This window comes from Chrysemys picta, chromosome 2, assembly GCF_011386835.1.
Source record: "Chrysemys picta bellii isolate R12L10 chromosome 2, ASM1138683v2, whole genome shotgun sequence".
Taxonomy (NCBI): Eukaryota; Metazoa; Chordata; order Testudines; family Emydidae; genus Chrysemys; species Chrysemys picta.
In genome coordinates this window covers 105,683,579-105,690,491 of record NC_088792.1, presented here as the reverse complement: position 1 = coordinate 105,690,491, position 6,913 = coordinate 105,683,579, and the positions used below count along the sequence as shown (strand labels likewise).

Sequence of the window (6,913 nt, the reverse complement as noted above, 5' to 3'; positions counted from 1 at the left end):
AACAAAGGAGGTGAACCAAGATAATTTAAAACATTAGCAATCTTAATCCATATTGACCCAAGTATGGCAGGAGAATGAGTTGTTTAAAAGACACATATATCAGATTTGGAAATAATTGGAGGGGGCGGGAATCAGTTTTTCCCTTTAAAATGGTGAATTGTTTAATTTCCAAGCAATGCTGTGTTGCATATCACCACAGAATCAGATTTTCAACTCTCGAGAATATGTTTAGATAAGCATTGAGGCACTCCCCATGGTGATGAGCACCATAAAAATATCTATAAATAGGTTGCATCTATAAACTGGATGTCAGATTTGATATTTGGGAAAATGGAACAATGAGGAGTGCAGTTGAGCCTCTCTACAAATAAGATTTTTGTAGGATTGATTTTATTTAATTGAATGGTTCTTGCTCACTTACCATTGGCATTGCTCCAGAATCATTTCCTTTAATACTTGTGTTCTTGCAGACAGGAAGATCGGGATTTCCCTAAACATACTTCTCTTATTGATTGGCACAGCAGGAAAGTGGGTGAGAAGAAAAAATTCCGATCGCTCCTGCTGTCTCCACGTTTTGCTTCCTTCCTAGACTTTGTCTTATTAAGAACTGAGTCAGTCACAGACATGCCTAAGATCTAGGGTGACCAGATGTCCCGATTTTATAGGGACAGTTCCGATTTTGGGGGCTTTTTCTTATATAGGCACCTAATACCCCTCACACCATGTCCCGATTTTTAACACTTGCCCTCTGGTCACCCTGCTAAGATCACGGCAGGGTATGTCTACACTGCACCTGAGAGCGAGCCTCTCCCCCGCCCCCATGTAGACTGACTTGCACTAGTGGGGCTTGGCTTGAGCTAGCCTGTTCAAAATAGCAGTATGGACCTTGGGGCTTGGGCTCGCAAGCCTACAGGGAACAAGCTGCAACCGGAGTCACAACATCCACTCAGATATTCAGGGGTGGCACCAGCCTCTTCCCAGTGGGGGGGCTGAGATGGGCCAGACAGAAAATTCAGGGGGGGCTGTGCTTCCCCCACCATGAGACTTCACCCCCTCCATGGCCCCACCCCCTTCATGGCCCTTTCCCCTGCCCAGGTCAGAGGCTGGAAGCTGAAGTGAGGCAGTGCAGGGTGCTGGCTGCTCACAGCTGAAAAGACCTGCCTGGGTAGAGGGACCCAGCTTCAGGGCCAGCAGAGCCCTTGGGAATCAGCGACCATGGGGAGAGGGCCCAGTAGCCTGGGCCAGAGTGGGTCAGTCCACGCCACTGTGGGGAGTCCTGGACCCTGGACGATGCACCCTGGCAGGCGGGGACACAGACAGAGGGCTGCTCTCAGGGACCCCAGCCTCCCGCCCGGGTGTACTTCTCCATTGCTGCTGGAGGTCTGCGCCCAGCCAGCAGCTGCCACTCTCTCTGCTCTGCCTTCAGAGTTGGGCAGCTGCAGAACAGCAGCTGCTACGGGGTGGCTATGGAGGGGCTAATGAAAATTTTGGGGTGACTATTGCTCTCAGTAGCCTCCCTCAGTGCTGCCCTGCTGATATTTTTAGCATGCTGACTTGAGTACTGCTAGCACAAGTCTATCTACTTGGGCTGGGAGGCGTGCTCCAAGTTGCGGTGTAGACATAGGCTAAAGGAAATTGACCACCACTATTGGGCTTCTTCATAAATATCACAACTCAGGACAAAGGAATCAGGCATCCCACAGCCTCCCTCAGGGAAGGCATACTGAAGATGTGGGAGCTTCTTAGCTTCCTTAAATGCCCCCTCGGAGTTGTAGCTGAGACGCAAGCTACTGCCAAGCAGTCTCTTACTGAAGTTAATTCCTTTGGTAAACCCCATATGACCCATGTGAATAGAGCATCCAGTGTCCAGAACTAACAGAACTGTATATTGGTGGGCAGTTTCACCAGCCAGAAAAGGGATGCAAATACCATGCCCAAGTCTTTTTAAAGCCTTTGCCCTAGGGCATGATTTATTGTTTGAAACAAAGGACTTAAACCGCACCATAATAAAACAACACAATTAAGAGATTGTCTTCACTGCAAAGTTAACTTGAGTGTTGCCCCTAATTTGAGTCCCATCCACACACACAGACAAACTCTGAACTGGAGGATGTTTAATCTAAAGCTCAAGTTATCACAGCTCATCAGTGGCTAACATGACCACTCTGCAATGTGGACACAAGCTAACTTCACTCTAGTGCCTCTAGGCCTCCAATCCCTTCCTACAATTCCTACCATCTGCCCAGAAAGGACAGACATTCTCCCACAATTCCCTGGGAAAGAATTCATAAAGTGGCTCTGCTTACTGCAATGCAAAGATCCATGGGACAACTCCCCAGAAACACTAGCAGCACACACAAGGGGGTGCAGCACCAGTGTGGACACAACAGCTTGTGTATTATTTTGCAATGTAGCTATTCTCACTTGAGCCAGGCAACTGGAGCATAGGTACTTCAGTTAACTGCAACAAAGAGAAACTCTGACAAATGCTGACTATATGCCCCAGAGGCACAGCCTCCCTCCACCTGCCAAAAAAAAAAAAAAAAAAGAACACTCCCTTCTGCTTAGCTTTCTTTTTCTTATATACCCCACCCAGCTACATGATAGGCTGGGATCTTGTAAACCTTTGAAGGTTGCTGCTTCACTTTGTCACAAGGACATTCAGATAGGCACATAAAGAGGTCAAATAGCTCTCCAGGCTACTTTCTACTGGAAACTAATGAAAGGTTAGAAAAATATGCACTTGTAGAACCAAATGGAGGAATATATTCAATTTACAACTCTTTCTTTACCTAAAGATGTGAGCTTAAAAAGTTAATTAGAAAGTATTCTTAAACATTATAATTTGAAAGATCTAGCTAAAAAAAATCCTTAAAGCTCATTTATTCTTCAACTACAATACTGCCTGCTATTCTGTTATGTATTTAGTATTCTGTATAATATCAGGTTGTGACTCAATGTAAGCCCTTTGGGGCTGGGAACCAGTTACTTGATTGCCACAGCTCACCAACTGAACAAGTCTGTGTACACCAGTAGTGCAATAAGAATATGTATTTTGGTAGAAATTAAACAGTTAACTGTAATATGCATATTATACTTACAATCTAGGTATTAAAAGGGTGTTACATTCTTAAAATAAATACTAATTATACAACAGTATTTTGCAGAAAAAAATAGCTGCTGCATTACCTGGAGAAGGAACAGGGGCTTTTCTTTGAGGTGTTGGAAGAAAATGTAGGGTACTGAAAACAAATATATCTTATTCAGTCATCCAGTGTAAAATAGTGAGGATGTGGATTCAGGAGATTTCCCTGTGTTCCTACAGACTTTCTGTGTGACCTAAGCACTTAGACCCATATCTAAGACCCAAATTGCAAAGGAGTATAAGCTAAAAAAAATCAAATCAGTAATGTGATTGCTATTGAGAAAATACACAGTATATCTAAAGTAAAAGCAATGTAAGAATCATCGGGATACCATAGACAGAAGTGAAAAATTGTAAAAGACACAAAAATAAACAAGAAAAAAGTTCCCAAGTATTTAAAGAACAAGAGGTCAGTGAGAGAGACTTCAGGCCCCTTGTGACACTATTGGGAGAACATGACAGATGTTGCTGAGAAGCTAAATGTTTTCTTTACCTCAATAAGGAAAATGATAAAAATGTGCTAGGAGTGGAGATATATATATTTCCCAGGGGCAGGAAGTTTGGGGCCCAATCCTGCACTCTTCACTGAGGAAAAGCTCTCATTGACTGTAAGGAATGCAGGACAGGGACCTAAAAATGACCTGTGAGTTTAACAAAAGGTAAAAAACAGATTAGAACAAAGGTTTTCCAAACTGTGATCTAAGAAACATTAATTGGAGAAGATTCTACCATGAGGCACCTCTAGGTGGTGCAAAATCTTAAGTGTGAATATGCAGAACCACTTGAATTAACAACGAATACTTTTTTGATGGACAAGCATAATAAATAATGCCTCTCCCAGACTCTCATAAGTGGTTACTTTGGTGAGAATAACTTACCAACTTTAACTCTGTGTATGTGTGAATGCTGTATACTACACATACAAAAAAAAAAAAAAAGAAATCACGTCATGAACTCCTTAAAGGCAGCCACTTCTGGGGTTGACTACTGTACCACTATATAACCATTTCACCCTTTAAGACATGAAGGGTCAGGTTTTCAAAAGTGTTCACCTTTGACTTCGGTATCTACATGAAGTGGCCAGATGTTCAAAAGTGCTCAACAGCAAGGAGCTTCAACAGGAGTTGCTGAGGGCTGAGAACTTTTGAAAATCTGCCCAAAAGTAAATAAGACTCATGTTGTCAAATGAATTTGTAGAGTAGCCTAAGGCTGACCTCACTTTGTGCACTTTGTAAGTGTCCTCAAATGGGCCAACTTGATGAGATAATTGATTAAGCACCAGGTGATTAACCAAAGTAACAAGGGGATTTAGCTCATCAGCTGAGGACAGGTAAAAAAAGAGACAGGACAAGGTGCGGAGAGAAGTCTAGAAGGAAGGTTCAGAAAAGCCCTGGATCTCAGGCTACCTCTACACTACGACAGTTGGGCCAGGTCTACACTACCACTTACTTCATTATAGCTTATGTTGCTCAGGGATTTGAATAAGCGAGAGCTCTTCCGTCAGCTTAATTACTCCACCTCCCACAAGAAGCTCTCATGCCGACATAGCAGAGTCCACTAGGTTGGTATAATTTACGTCGCTCAGGGGTGTGAAGGACAAGCACTTAGGTAGCAAATTGTAAATAAAGCATATGAACCTATGCAGGAGTGTGTAAGGACTGTTTCCAGCAAGGCATCCAGAGTGAGGGAACCTTGCCTGTGACAAGTGAATGTAAGTAAAATAATTACAAATAATTACAAAAAAATCAATTAGTCCAAAATCCTCTGACTTGTTTCATTACAATATTTTGATTAGATCTCCATGGGACAGTCTGAAATGAATGTTTCTGCACTAGCCCTTCATTGTACAAGGTCACAAGAAGGATAACTTCAGTTCAAGGATCTCAAAATGTTTTACAAAGATGAAAATTCTCAAAATTACTGTGTGACGCTGTACTAAAGGCAGTTAATATTGTAACCCCAGTGCTATTCAGACTGTGGTCCATCACTTGCTGGCTGGTTGCATGTATATTCAAATATATGGAAAAATAACCTTAGGCAAGTAAGGGATGCTACAGGGATGTTCAGCAATTGTGTTATACCCTCCTATTTACATTCTCGCTGTTCAAATGTAGTCTACACACTGAAAAAATTGACAGGTAGCCGTGCTAGTCTGTATCAGCAAAAACAAGGAGGAGTCCATGTGGCACCTTAGAGATTAACAAATTTATTTGGGCATAAGCTTTCGTGGCCCACAAAAGCTTATGCCCAAATAAATTTGTTAGTCTCTAAGATGCCACAAGGACTCCACGTTGTGGGGTTTTTTGTTTTTTGTTTTTGAAAAATTTGAGAGCCCCTGATGTAACTGCTTTTAATTGAGTTAAATAGGGCAGAGTGAGGTTGGAGTGATTCAGTGACCAAGTCATGAACAGACGTTGAAGCCTGACTTCCATTCCCCTGCTACAATCACTAAACAAAATTGTTAGGTAAGAACCCTACCTGAGGGGTAAATGGCAAGGAAGAGGACTTATGTATCCAAGGCTAGAGTTTTAAATTAATTTGGGAAATTTTGGATAGAGCTGTGTGAGGAGAGAGGAGGAAATATTACAGCTATAAAACAAAGAGCAATACAGAAAAGGAAGGTCTAATCAGACTCATTTGCTTATAATTCCTCTGTCCAAGTCAACAGTATTAAATAGATTACCACACTCTGTAGCAGTTCCTTTAAATGATAGATTTTTTTCGCAGTGCATGTACCTTTAAGTCTGTATCAGAGACTACAAACAAACAATTTGATTAATTTCAAAACATTTTTCTAAGAAAATATTCAAATAAGTTGTTTCCCACTCATTATTTACTCAGTTCCACTATATATATTCTTGAAGGGAACTCCTTAAAAGGAAACTTGACAGGGCACTAAGTGCCTGTTTAACAGACTGAAAGAAGTTCAATATCTATCTTAAGTATTTAGGTCACAAATCACCACAGATATAGGCATATAAAACCCCCACAACATTAGTAAGCAAAAATATAAAGGGATTTAAAGGTGTACTTTGCTCATAGCCATCCTATAGCTGGATTACTTAGATTTGAAGTATTATTTCCACTTCCTCCCTTTTCTGATTCTCATTCCTGCTTCCTCTTGTTTTCCTTCACTAAAGCCTATGACAGTGAGCACTGAAGAACATTCCACTTAACACAGGAGGGATTTCTTTTACAGTGAAAAAGAGGAGATTAAGATTTAAGTAATATAGGTATTCCCGAGGCTTTTATGAATGACATTGATCTTATGGTCACGGGTCATCATTGTTAGAAATGTACAACTAGAATTGTCCATTGTACTGTAAGGTAGTCATTCTTTTCAGACACTAATAATAGATGTAATCCTGTCAGCAGGCATACAGTTTACAATGCTGTTTCAGCTGACAAATGCTGAATTCCCAGGGTGTGGCTTGGAGAAATTTATATGAGTGTATGGTTCTACAAGATTTTCATAAAGCTACATAGAATACTTATTCTCCTGAACATTTTGTGGAGCTACAGGTAGGTACTACAACAAGTATGACATTTTGTAATTGACCATACCATCTGTCCATTATAAAGCAGGAGCTCTTATACAAAATATATACCTTATTATAGCATCTTTTTGAAATCCTGATACAGAACTGTTCACAATCTGCCTGCTATATGTAAATAATTTCCACACACAAATTCCCTTTCTCCCAAAGACGCGAATCATTATGGAGAGGCAGTAGCCTCTGCATGGTTCAGGTTGTAACAAGCTTTCAT

At 41.3% G+C, this 6,913-nt stretch overlaps 1 protein-coding gene across 1 annotated transcript in view; it reads left to right on the top strand.

The window, feature by feature from the left end:
* SUN3 (Sad1 and UNC84 domain containing 3) overlaps positions 1-6,913 on the top strand; it is a 61,299-nt gene that overhangs the window by 1,511 nt on the left and 52,875 nt on the right. The window lies entirely within an intron of this gene.